This window comes from Papaver somniferum, unplaced genomic scaffold (assembly GCF_003573695.1).
Source record: "Papaver somniferum cultivar HN1 unplaced genomic scaffold, ASM357369v1 unplaced-scaffold_137, whole genome shotgun sequence".
Taxonomy (NCBI): Eukaryota; Viridiplantae; Streptophyta; class Magnoliopsida; order Ranunculales; family Papaveraceae; genus Papaver; species Papaver somniferum.
The window spans coordinates 14480776-14495178 of NW_020622934.1; the positions used below are offsets into that span (position 1 = coordinate 14480776).

Sequence of the window (14403 nt, forward strand, 5' to 3'; positions counted from 1 at the left end):
TCATCCTGTTTGATCGTCTTCTAAAGAAAAAAAGGTCAACATCTTGTTTGACTGAATTTCTAACTCCTCTCTGCATTAAAACCAGAAAATTGGGAAAACTCTTCAAAGGGTACGATCGTGGGTATATTTTGCTACAAGCCAATATTAAAAATCGTGACGAAGATTCTTTTCAAAGATGTCTTAATGCGAAGATCTTCGTCTAAATATCTTTGTGTTGAAAGAAAGACTTGCAGAAACCGAAGCAAGATATGACTCCCAAAAAAATGTTTGAATGACAGAGAAGAAGTTTTTCTCTCTAGAGAAAAACAATTGGAGACTGATCTTTGTGCTGCTCTTGAAAAAGTCAAAGCTTTGAAAGAGAATTTAAAAAAATTCAATTCTAGCTCTACAAAACTGTCTTCTATGCTGGGATGTAAAGATCATCGAGATACACGTGGTCTAGGCTATAGAGGTACAAATGCTTAAAGGTCTGGAAAGATGGGTTTTGTAAAGACAAAAGATCCCCTTCAAGCTGCAGCAACAGATGTACCTAGAAATAAGGATCATCTATCTACAAAGATGAGTCAGTTGAGAATGGAATATAATCCTATCAACTTTTACTTTTGCGGAAAGAAAGGTCACATCGAAAGAAAATTTCATCTTCGTCTATGGAATGAAAAACTTCTTAACATTCCCATATGGGTGTCTAAGGAAGTAATAAAACTTGTTCCTAAGGGTCCAGTTAAAAACTCATTCCACAATCAAGAAAAGTGATGTAATGAGACACTTCCTGACTGTAAACGTGATATTTCTTCGGATTACAATGAAAAAAGAACAATGTTATATGGATGACTAATCTCTCTGAAAGACTTGTAAGGAGAAAAAGAAATCGAAGAAAGATTTTTTTTTTCTTCCAAAATCCTCTTTTTCCCTCAACAATGATCTTGCTTCAAAAATAAGTGTTCCTGACTACATGAACATCAACAATCGTGTTTCAGAACTCAAGACCAATATCAATCGTCTCCAAAGCAAAATCAAGAAGGTGAGAAAAGCAGCTGATTCAGGTAATCCATGTTCCTCTCTAGTCAATTCTTTTATGGATGTGCATAAGCATTCTATCATAGTTCAAGAGAGAAATCCAGGATATATCAATATCTCTGATGAACATCATGTTCATCATCAGACAACTTGACCAGTTCCTTATGTATATCTTCTTTATGGACCAATGAGAAGATACACATAATTTTCAAGAAGATAACCACTTCTTGACAAATGGTCTATGTTGTTTTGAGATATTTTTTGTCCTGTTTGCTCAGAACTTTCTTTCGGTCCCGCAATGCTTTCTCAAGAAAAATCACTAGCTGATTTTCCTAAAATGATAGTTAAGTCTTTTTAGCTTCACAAACTCCTGTTATGGATCTCAATACGCTTTGCTCCATCTGGTCCTTGACCTTGCTATTTGGGTCTCGATCACAATTCAGTGCACTCGGCCCCTTCGTCTACGCCCATAAGGAACCCTAGGTTTCTCGTGCATGTACCTTTAAATATATGTTAGGAGACTTTCTCCTTGATATACTCTGGTACAATAACATCGGTGCTCTCTTTGGGTTGATTGAGCAAGTACACTATGGAAGAAACCAAGATGGAAGTTAGCTTTAAAAAGTCTTTTGAGCTCGATGATAACCTCATTCCTGTTATTTGCTAATATTTGAGGGTGAAAATAATTTCTGCTGGTTTCCGTAATTTCGTGTGATGTGGGTGAGAAACAAATCTAAACCCTAAAAAATGTACTACAAGGGAGTACTTTAGATTCGAGATATCAATCTGTACAAGTCCGGCCTAAACCAAGAAATGGTCGTTCCAGACTTGCTTCGGTCACAAAGTAGAGGAGAAGAGTTGGTTTTGAGGAGGGAAGCGAAGAGAGTGTTGAGACCAGAATAGTTGATTCTGGAAGAGTAGTTGTTTTGTGACTTGTATCAGAAAGTGGGAAGCTAACAGATGGGAAAGCTAGCAAACGTTTTCTGAGTGTTGTATGCTCCTGACGAGAACTTGTTGTTCGGTGGAAATAGGTAATGCCTATTTATACAAGTCGAAGTGAAACGTACTCTGGTCTCATTAAGAAATGGAAAACAGGTGAGTAAATGGGAGGAGGTGGTAACCGGTAACCCTTAGAATTGATGTTCCATAAAAGAAAGCGTTTCACCATTACTCCCTGTATTTACTAACCGCCTCATCCTTATGACACTTTCTAATAACGAGTGTAGTGTACGCCGCATGCTGTACACCTCCAAACCAATACCCAATGAGCATCCCCCAGTTTGTGACATGTGTTAATGTCCCGAGTATTTTCATGGAAAACATGTAGCATGTTGTTGTTGTCTGGCAAGTTGAGCTTGGGAGACTTGCCGGCTCGGTGGTGACCTTCAACGGTCGAGATTTTGCATCTTAAGAGAAACGTAGCCGTTGATTATTGAAACTTTTCGTTTGGTATCCAGTGGCATGAAAGTATGATCAGTATGGCTTTAATATGGCCCAGTTTATGCGCGTCCAAAAGTTAGGGTTTTGGCTTTGTTTAGGCGCGAACAAACTAGGGCCAAAGGTTGCTATGCGTTAGCTGGTAACCTTGGACGGCTAAGATATGCATCTTAGATGAAAAAGTGGTTGTTGATTGTTACATGCCTTCGTTTTGGTAGCCGCATAGGGAAGGCCGGCATGGTATGACACGACAAGGTGGTTGGCATGCCATGCCTTGGCGCGGTTTGGCGTGGCTAGAACTAGGGTTTTGGGCCAAAGGTTACCATGCGTTGTTTGGGAAACCTTGGACGGCTAGGATTTGCATCTAGGATGGAAGGGTGGCCGTTGATCGTCGCACACCTTCGTTTTGGTAGCCGCATGGGGAAGGACGGCATGGTATGGCGCAACAGGGTGGTTGGCATGCCATTGGCACATGTGGCATGGTTTGCCTTGGCGCGGTTTGGCGTGGCCAAAACTAGGGTTTTGGGCCAAAGGTTACCAAGCGTTGTTTGGCTACCTTGGATGGATAGGATTTGCATCTAGGATGGAACGGTGGCCGTTGATCGTCGCACGCCTTCGTTTTGGTAGCCGCATAGGGAAGGCCGGCATGGTGTGGCGCGGAAAGGTAGTTGGCATGCCATTGGCACATGTGGCATGGCATGCCCTTGCGCGGTTTGGCGTGGCCAAAACTAGGGTTTTGGGCCAAAGGTTACCATGCGTTGTTTGGCGACTAGGATTTGCATCTACGATGGAAGGGTGGCCGTTGATCGTCGCACGCCTTCGTTTTGGTAGCTGCATGGGGAAGGCCGGCATGGCATGCCTTGGAGCGGTTTGGCGTGGCCAAAACTAGGGTTTTGGGCCAAAGGTTACCATGCGCTGTTTGGCGACTTTGGATGACTAGGATTTGCATCTAGGATGGAAGGGTGGTCGTTGATCGTCGCACGCCTTCGTTTTGGTAGCAGCATAGGGAAGGCCGACATGGTGGGACCAAGGCCAATGGCGCCGATGGCTTGGCATAGTGGGGCCAAGGGTTTGGTACGGACCGCTTGGCATGGTGGGGCCAAGGCAAGGTGCGGTTGGCTTATCATGGTGGGCCCAAGGGTTTGGCATGCCATTGGCACATGGTGCGGCTAGCATGGTTGGGGCCAAGGCAAGGCGCGGTTGGCTTGGCATGGTGGGGCCAAGGGTTTGGCATGCCATTGGCGCATGGTGGGTCTAGCATGGTTGGGGCCAAGGAAAGGTGCGGTTGGCTTGGCATGGTGGGGCCAAGGGTTTGGCATGCCATTGGCGCATGGTGCGGCTAGCATGGTTGGAATTACCTGGCGCGGTAGACGTGGCTGGCATGGTTTGCCATTGGCACAGTGGTGCGGATGGCATAGTTGGCATACCTTGGCACGGAGATGTGGCTGGCGTGGTTTGCTATTGGCACAGTGGTGTGGCTGGCATGGTTGGCATGCCTTGGCGTGGATATGTGGTTAGCATGGTTTTCCATTGGCACAGTGGTGCGGCTGGCATGGTTGGCATGCCTTGGCGCGGAGATGTGGCTGGCATGGTTTGGCGTTGGCACAGTGGTGCGGCTGGCATGGTTGGCATTCCTTGGCGCGGAGATGATGTCGCTGGCATGGTTTTCCATTGGCACAGTGGTGCGGCTGGCATGGTTGGCATGCCTTGGGGCGGTATCATGAGAATTAGGGTTTGGTATGTATGAAGATGATGTCGGTCAATACTAAGGGTTCTGCCGTGGAACATGACACATGTATAAAAAAAAAGGGACCCTGGTATTCTTACATAGGTATGTTGAATGATTCAATAAATGCGCTAGTGGTTGTAGTAACGTCATGTCAGATGTAAGGTTTTACGATTTTAACCCTAAGCTAAAAACTACCATCAACATTAAGTCCCCTGCTTAGCTCGAAACAAGAGCATTGTTCCGAGGTAAGCATAAGATGGTGAGTGGCCAGGACAAAATCGAAATGGAAAGTCATCAAAAGATGGTCAGGAAGACCCGACCAACTTTTTTCGAGAGGTAGGAAGAATTCGTGATTCTTGTGTTGGCGGCCTTGCGTAAATTCTACTCGTGATGTTGCTGGCTTGACCTTGATAAACGCGGTTGCTGGTTGAGATGCATACTGTCGGCTTGGCTTGGTCACGCGTCATCTTGGTCGGGCAAGGGAACGCGGAGGTGCTGGATTAGCGAGTTGTCGGCGTTGGTGCGGCTTGAGCGGAGCCGCTGGCGTTGGTCGGATTGGAATGGGAGCCACAGGCATTGGTTCGCTTGGAATGGGAGCCGCAGACGTTGGTCAGCTTGGAATGGGAGCTGCAGGCGTTGGTCGGCTTGGAATGGGAGCCGCAGGCGTTGGTCGGCTTGGAATGGGAGTCGCAGGCGTTGGTCGGCTTGGAATGGGAGCCGTAGGCGTTGAGGCTTGGAGTGGGAGCCGTCAGCACTGGTCGTCTTGAAATGGATCTTCTTGCGTTGCTCGGCTAATGTGATTTGTAGATATTTGTTAAAAGTGGTTCGATTCTCAAACTTGTGAAGGATATTAATTAGACTTAAATCCTAATATTAAAATAGAAAACTCACTAAAAATTATAGCAAACTCAATCAAAGATGATATCAATACTAAAAGAAACACTGAGGCTAAGATTCCACTATTTTTCAAGTTCAAAGTCATTAAACCAATACTTATATTTATGCAATTTTCTTGTTTAATTTGATTCCAAAATGTTGCAACAAGTATATTTTCAAAAGTAATAATTGTAAATACCAAGTATGAAGCATCGAAAGTCTTAAAACTAAGCATACTCCATCAAAATAGATCACAATCACTCAAATAAAAATCATATTCAATAATATTTCAAGGCAAATAATCATATAATTATTGCAAATAAAAAGATAAAATAGAATATACCACTTTTTGTTGGAAAAATAGCTTCCTCTATCGCCTCAGCAATGGGGTTTAACTCCTCATATTATTCACGTGCTCAAAATAGTTATTCATAGCTCAAATAGGTGAAAAACAAGAGAAAACTAATAAAGCAGACAGTTTGCAACGCTGCAACGGTGTTACAAACAGCTGTTACAACGGGTTGGACTGTTACAGAGAAAAGATGACAAGCTTATGATATATGTTATCTATTATTGTTGAACAACGATACTTCTGTTATTCTGTTTGAAAAAGACTCCCTCTGCGACTGTCTTCGTCTGTCCAATGTTCTTCAGCTTCGTCTTCTTCCTCCTGCTGCTGCAACTTTCTCCGCAGCGTGATTTCTTCGTACCAAAGCTTCCCCTAAACTACGTAAAGGCCCCAAACTACTCGATAGACTCTTTTGGAACTCCAAGCAACATATATATATGCTACAACACGATCAAGTCTCCAAAAAATCTCTGATTTTCTTCCTTTACTTTTTCCAAAAGTTACGGATATAATTTTCATATTTTCTTCACACGTCTACCTGTTTAGTCCATAATCTCCTTTGTTGATAGATTCGAATCCATAAGGAGATATTCACTATCCCATTCCCCACATATTACCAAATTTATCCGAACATAAAATCCGTGAACAACTACTCCCCTGTTTCACCGTGTTTATAAATGACAATCTTTTTCTTTACGTAAATAAGTTCATTGTTGATCCTGTGAAACAGGGTAATGCAAATCAAAATCCGAGAAGAAATCCGACTAAATCTCGCCCAAACTCAATCCACAAAGACCCGAGTATTACTCCTCCTATGTTTCATCAAATCTCGATTATCAAGCCCAATACAACTGAATTGAACACCCATACAGGCCCTGTTTCGCCTGTTTTAGGAATCTTCCCATATCTCCCTTTATTTTCGATTTTAAAACACGTACCTTGCATGTATGATCAAACCAAGCCTAAACCAACTTGGTCTGCTGAAAATCCACGAGAATATCACGTCCAAATCCAATTCAGGGAGTTTGCTGTTGATAATAATTTTCCAGCCAAAATTCAGTGCGTTTAAACCATAAAGATGGTGTCCCCCTAACAATGGTTGGGGTGGGAATAGCTGGTTGGGTTCCCCTTAGTAATTTGGGTACCCCTTATCCATTTCTAGGGGTCCCTTTAGCGATTTTCTGGGGTATTTTTAATACTTTTCCTGGGTGCGTCCAACACTTCGTCCGGGTGCCAAGAACATTTCTTCGGGGTGTATTTAGTGATTCCTCCGGAGAGCGCAAACATCACTTTTCGAGCCAATTTCGCCGCAAAAGTTTATTTTTCCAAAAATACCTACAAATAAATAAAACACCATAATAAGTACAAAAATGAACCCTAACAATATATAGAATCGAGACAAATCGAACACAAAAATGTGTCTATCAAATACCCCCAAACCTATTATTTGCTAGTCCTCGAGAAAAAATAAAATAGAAATAAAATCCTAACTCACTGTCGCAGGCATCGTCGATTGCATTTAGCGTATGCAATAAGCCTTTAAACCCCTAGGTGTCCCTAGTGGAGGAGTTTTGTCTCCGGAGAGCTTACCAGAGGTATACCCACAAAACTTTTTACTCCAGACCCTAGCTATCTACACAGAACCTTGGAAGGCATTAAAGAATCTCCTTGGTTGGCATACTTATTGACTACAGGAGGAAGTACCTTGATGCGAAATTCCAATTGTTGTACACGAGTTTGCACTCAAGCATACTAAAATTCATATGAAGTGACAGAGCTCTACTCAGATAGTGGCACTATGGACATGAATATCCGGAGTCAAAATTAATCACATGGATAAATCAAGAAGGTGAACGGTGTTTCTCATATCTGTCTGAAGGCCTCCGCCAAAATGAACCTATCCTAATGGACTGAGATACTAGTATGACTAATATCAACACACTGGCATATTCAAGGGAACCAGTGATTGATAATCCTAACTCTAGGTCAACACAACTGGCATATACAAGGGTTCCAGTGGTCGACTTTATTGAATTTATTCCAGTTGGTCTGATGGTCTGGTCTCTTTTTTTTTTTTTTTTACATTTTTTTTTTGATATCTCAATCACTCTAATTCACCCTAGCATTGGTAACAACTTGAGTCGTGAGCCCCACCTAATCACTTAGAGAAACATAGTTCAAAAATAAAACAAAATAAAAACAGAAGTGAAAAGGACTCAACGAGATATGGTGAAACTATCATGTTATTTCTAACACCTGAGCTCTGTGCTTTTATGAATAGACTCTTTAGATGTTGCCATCTAGTCAGATTGGTTCCTCAACTCCTACAACCAAAATGCTTCCATCCACTTAGATTGGTTAGTGCCATCCTTAATAGGGATAAATTTCTAGGCTCTGGAGTTTATTATTGCAACGAAAAGGTAACAAAAAGTTCTACCCCACCCCCAAACTTAAATCTAACATTGTCCTCAATGTTTCTAATCAAAGAACAGTACCAAAAATATAAGTAACATGAGGAAATAGTAAAGAGAGAAGTCGGAAAGATAGTACCTGGGTGAAGTGTAACCAAAAACCTACAAAAATATTATACAACATACAAAATCGCCTCGATGGTCAATCAAGGTAAACAGGGTCCTCCAGAGGGACCTCCTCAACATCACCTGTAGGAAAAGGCTCTAAAAAGGGCTTCAATCGCTGACCGTTAACCTTCGAAGAACTACTACCATCTGGTGTCTCAATCTCAACAGCGCCATGAGGAAAAACAGTACGGACCACAAAAGGACCGGTCCACCGAGAGCGCAACTTCCCGGGGAATAGATGCAAACGAGTGTCATACAGAAGAACTTTTGACCTGGAGAAAATGACTTTCGTAAAATATTCCTATCATGCACAAGTTTCATTTTGTTCTTATACTCCTTAGCACTATCGTATGCATCTCTACGAATCTCGTCCAACTCATTGAGCTGGAGCTTTCTTTGAGCTCCTGCCTTGTCAAGTGAAAAGTTTAAGTTCTTAATAGCCCAATAGGCTCGATGCTCTAACTCAACAGGCAGGTGACATGCCTTGCCAAACACTAAACGATAAGGTGACATTCCAATGGGTGTCTTAAACGCAGTACGGTAAGCCCATAAGGCATCAGTAAGCCTCGACGACCAGTCTTTCCTATTTGGATTAACTTTTCTCTAGAATACGTTTAATTTCCCTATTGGAAACCTCTACCTGACCACTAGTCTGAGGGTGATATGGGGTTGCTACTTTATGGGTAATACCGTATTGTTTCATTAAAAGAGAAAACGGTCTATTACAAAAGTGTGAACCTCCATCACTAATTATAGCTCGCGGCGTACCAAAACGTGTAAGTATATTCTCTTTCAAAAACTGGACTACGACCCTGTGGTCATTCGTTCTACACGGAACCGCCTCAACCCACTTAGACACATAGTCTACAGCGACAAGTATGTAAAGATAACCAAACGAAATAGGAAATGGACCCATAAAATCAATGCCCCACACATCAAAGACCTCAATCACTAAAATAGGGTTCAAAGGCATCATATTTCTACGGGAAATGGTTCCTAACTTCTGGCAACGCTCACAAGAAACACAATGACTATGGGAATCTTTAAACAACGAAGGCCAGTAAAATCCACACTGCAAAATCTTAGCAGCAATCTTCTTAGCACTAAAATGACCCCCACATGCATGTTCATGACAAAAGGAGATAATACTAGACTGGTCACTCTCAGATACACATCTCCTAATAATCTGGTCCGGACAATACTTAAACAGATAAGGATCGTCCCAAAAGAAATGCTTAACCTCGGCTAAAAACCTAGAACGATCTTGCTTACCCCAATGTTGAGGGGTTCGACCAGTAACAAGATAATTCACTATATTTGCATACCAAGGTGATTGGGAAACAGAGAACAATTGTTCATCAGGAAAGCTATCCCTTATAGGAAGGGAATCACTAGGGGAACTAACAACTAGCCTAGACAAGTGATCTGCTACTACATTTTCTGCACCCTTTTTGTCTCTAATGTCTGGGGAAAATTCCTGTAACAATAGGATCCATCTAATAAATCTAGGTTTGGTATCCTTCTTAGATAAAAGGTATTTCAAAGTAGCATGATATGTATAGATTATGATCTTAGAACCTAATAGGTAGGACCTAAACTTATCCAAGGCAAACACGATGGCTAAGAGTTCCTTCTCGGTAGTTGTGTAGTTCATTTGGGCATCATTCAGAGTTTTGCTAGCATAATAAATCACATGAAGTAATTTGTTTTCTCGTTGTCCTAAAATGACGCCTATAGCATAATCTGAAGAATCACACATAATCTCAAAGGGTAGGTTCCAGTTAGGTGCCTGGACTATCGGGGCAATAGTGAGTAAATTTTTAAGCTTCTCAAAAGCCTCTAAACAAGCATCATCAAAGACAAACTTAACATCTTTTGCAAGAAAATTGCAAAGAGGTCTAGAAATCAAGCTAAAATCCTTAATGAATCGACGGTAAAAACCTGCATTCCCTAGGAATGACCTAATATATTTTACAGTTTTTGGGACCTGTAAAGTCTTAATAAGGTCAACTTTGGCTTTGTCTACCTCTATACCCTTTGAAGAGACGATGTGCCCTAAGACAATTCCTGATTTAACCATGAAATGGCATTTTTCCCAATTAAGCACTAAATTTTTTTTTCCTTACACCTAGTCAACACTAATGTCAAATGATGCAAGCACTCATCGAAAGATGAACCAAACACTGAAAAAATCATCCATAAAGACCTCTAAGAACCGTTCTACCATATCAGAAAATATGCTCATCATACAACGCTGAAAAGTTGCAGGGGCATTACATAGCCCGAAAGGCATGCGTCTATACGCAAAGGTACCAAAGGGACAGGTAAAAGTGGTTTTATCTTGGTATTATGGGGAAATAACGATCTGATTATAACCGGAGTATCCATCTAAGAAGCAATAGTGACTATGTCCAGCTAATCGCTCTAGCATTTGGTCAATAAAAGGAAGGGGAAAGTGATCCTTCCTTGTGACCTTGTTCAATTTCCTATAGTCAATACACACACGCCATCCCGTGGTCACTCGGGTTGGGATTAATTCATTATTATCATTCTGGACTACAGTGATACCTGATTTCTTGGGGACAACCTGAACAGGGATGACCCACTTACTGTATGAACTTGGGTAAATAATACCCGCATCTAACAACTTAAGCACCTCTTTTCGAACTACCTCTTTCATGTTAGGGTTCAGTCGACGTTGCATCTCCCTAGAAGGTTTGGAGTCTTCCTCTAAATGAATCTGATGCATACACACAGTAGGACTTATACCCTTAATGTCTGCTATAGTCCACCCTAAAGCTTCCTTATTGTCTTGAAGTACACTTACTAGCCTACTTTCCTGATCACTATCCAAATTGGAAGCTACAATCACAGGTAAATTCTCAGATGGGCCTAAAAACACATACTTTAGAGTATCGGGTAGTGGTTTAAGGTCCAACTTTGGGGGCTCTTCTAAAGAAGGAATTAGGGTAGTCTCAGAAACTGGTAACGGTTCGAACCTAGCTTTCCATCTATCAGTGTCTAACACAGGGGTAGAATCTAATAGAGCATTCACCTGTTCAATAATGCTATCGTCGTCAAAATCTAAACCAAAATGGGATAGACAACTTTCTAATGGGTCTTCAGACAAGATGTTTGGTAATGACACCTAAACTAAGGCTTCTATCATGTTCACCTCCTCAACACATGCGTCATCTAGCTCATGAGGTTGCTTACTGACATTAAAAATGTTCATCTCCATAGTCATATTGCCAAAATATAAACTCATAACACCATTTCGACAGTTAATGATCGCATTAAACGTAGCTAAAAATGGGCAACCTAAAATCACAGGTATCTGGTTCTCTGGGTCAGGGACAGGTTGGGTATCTAGGACCACGATATCCACTGGATAAATAAACTTGTCGACCTCAATAAGAACATCCTCGATAACACCTCGAGGGATTTTAACAGACCTATCAGCTAACTGCAGTGTCATCTAAGTAGGTTTAATTTCACCAAGTCCTAGATGTAAGTATACATGGAATGGCAGTAAGTTCACACTGGCTCCTAAGTCAAGTAAAGCTTTTTCTACACGGAAGTTACCTATTGTGCAAGCAATGGTAGGAGAACCTGGGTCTTTGTACTTTGGAGTTGTGGTGTTCTGAATGATTGAACTTACGTGACTAGCTAAAAAGGCTTTCTTATGGACGCTAAGTTTTCGCTTTCGCGTACACATATCCTTAAGGAACTTGGCATAAGCGGGAATTTTCCTAATTGCATCTAATAAGGGAAGGTTTATGGTAACTTGCTTAAAAACCTCCACTATGTCATTAAAGTTCGATTCCTTCTTTGTTGGTACTAATAGCTGAGGAAATGGGGCTCTAGGCCTAAAATCAGACCTTTCAGGAACCGAATTCACTCATTAGAAACTTTATCAGTCTCTTCAGCTACTGGTCCTGAGAGGTGAGATCCTGAAGGGTGAACTATAGTATGTTCACTATCGGGCATGGTTACCTTATTGTCTACAACCCTACCACTTCTAAGGGTTCTAACAGCATTCAATTGATTCGATGGTTTTGCACCTAATTGATGAACTCCTCTAGGGTTGGGTTGTGTTTGACTAGGAAACTTACCTTTTTCTCTCAAAGAATCACTTATCAGACCAACCTGGGTTTTTAACTCGGAAATAGCCTGACTATTTTCTTGTCCTATCCTGTTACTAGCTTGTAGACTCTGTTTTACGGATAACTGGAATTTTGCAGTTTGCTGAGTTAACAAGGCAAGATATTCCTCTAAATTTAGGATTTTCTTATCTGACTGATTCTGAAACTGAGCTAGTCCTGAAGGATTCTTAGTATATCCAAAACCTGGGGAGCATTAGAATTACTAAACTGACCTTGACTTTGGCCCTTAGACCACGAAAGGTTCGGACCAACCAGGTTTATAGGTTTCTGAATATGGGTCAATCTTTTGACGGTTATCAAATCTAGTGTTATTATTAAGAGCATTGGCCTTCTCTTCAATATTCTGGCCTTCCCAAAAAGGTTCCACTCTACCACTAGTCTGGCCCACTTCTAAGGCTTCTAACCTTTTTGCTATAGCAGCAATTTTGGCATCTGATTCATAGCCTCATTATACCCTATTAACGTTTCCTCTACTTAAAATAATTGTTTTCTGGGGTGCCCTACTATTTTCCCATTGCTGGGTTTATTCGGCGATTTCATTAAAAAATTTCATCGCCGCATCAACAGTTTGGTTTTCAAATCCACCAGTGCATAGAGACTCAACCATGGTCGTTGTGGAATAATCTAAACCCTCATAAAGGATCTGAACTAGCCTAACCTTTTCTAAACCATGATGAGGACACTGGGATAATAAATCATTGAACCTTTCCAAATACCTATATAAATATTCTCCCTCTTGTTGTGAAAATGTGCATATTTGCGTCCTAATAGACGATGTTTTGTGCCTAGGGAAAAACTTATTGAAAAAGGCAGATGTAAGTTGTTCATATGTCTCAATTGACTCGGAGTCCAAACTATACATCCACGACTTAGCCTTATCTTTCAGGGAAAATGGGAATAACCTAAGTTTCAAAGCATCATCATCTAAGCCTCTAATTCTTAGAGTACTACAAATTTCCTCAAAATCCCTAACATGGTAATAAGGGTTTTCATTTTCTTTCCCTATAAAGATTGGGAGCATCTGTAAGGTCCCAGGTTTCAGTTCATAGGGTGCCTCCGTTTCAGCTAACTTAATACACGAAGGACGGGTAGTCCTAGTTGGATTCAACAAAGCTTTCAAAGTTTCCATTTCTGGCGCTATCGGAACAACATGGATTCTCTCCTCCATCAAAGAACGTTCAAAAACAGACTCTTCAAAAGCCGGACTTTCTAGATTAAGGTAATCGAGACGCTTCGAACTACTAGGTTTCTCTTTAACAAATTTACCTATTGCGTCTCGTTTACGTTCAGGCATACAATAGAATTTTCTAAATTGGAAGGGTAAGCAAACACAGATCAGGGCCAACTCAACCAAATCAAACCTATTGATTTCTAGCAAACAAAAAGCATGATGGATCCACTTAGATTGTTTCTAGACCAGCTTCTAATCATTCGAACGGGAATTCGTTACAATTTAAGCAAACCCCTCTGGAATCAATCCGAGTTAACGTAAGTTTAATAGAGGCGAGGGAAGCTCGGTGGAGCTTTGATACCCAAGGCCTCACCGGTATTACAAGGCGGCGCAGTCACGCAGTCAACTTACAGAAACCGTCAAGAACTTCGAAGTATGCTTAAAAGAGTAACCAATATTTTTCGAATGACTTTCCTGTTAAGCTCGTTACCCTATTGGTCTCGTTCTAGTCAAAATTTTAGGCTTAGGTTCGCGTAGGTTACGTGTTCCTAAAGCGGGCAAGAAGAGAACGGTGATGAAATCCGAACCCTTATCTTGTATGGCCAGGCCTTGCCCTTTACTAGAAAAATAAATGTTCGTATTCAGTTCTCAACATATATGCATACGAAGGAGTCCAGTAACTCGCTGACAGGGGATTCGCGAGTGTTTAGAATCTTACCTCCCGTTCCATACGGGGGATGAATCGGTTGTAGTCGACTCGGGCCACTGACTCCGATGTCTAGTGTACGAACCCAAGGTGCAGAGACAATATCGTAATTGTCGTCCTTCTCTGCAAACAGTTTATATTTAAAGTACCTTTCCGTAGGGTAATAAAAAAAATAATGTCCCAAAGTCCAAAAGTCCAAAAGTCCAAAAAAATAAAGAAAAATTACAAAAATAATAAACCCTAATACAATATTTTTTTTAAAATAAAATAAACAAACCCTAAACTAATATTGTCTAAAAAAATAAAAAAAATAAAATTGTCTTCTTTTCTATTCTTTTTGCTTTAATCTTTAGCTCCAAGTCTTTATGAAATC

At 41.2% G+C, this 14403-nt stretch overlaps 1 pseudogene; it reads left to right on the top strand.

The window, feature by feature from the left end:
• Positions 1-12818: 12818 nt before the first annotated feature.
• On the top strand, positions 12819-12918 carry LOC113335062 (annotated as a pseudogene).
• Positions 12919-14403: the final 1485 nt, after the last annotated feature.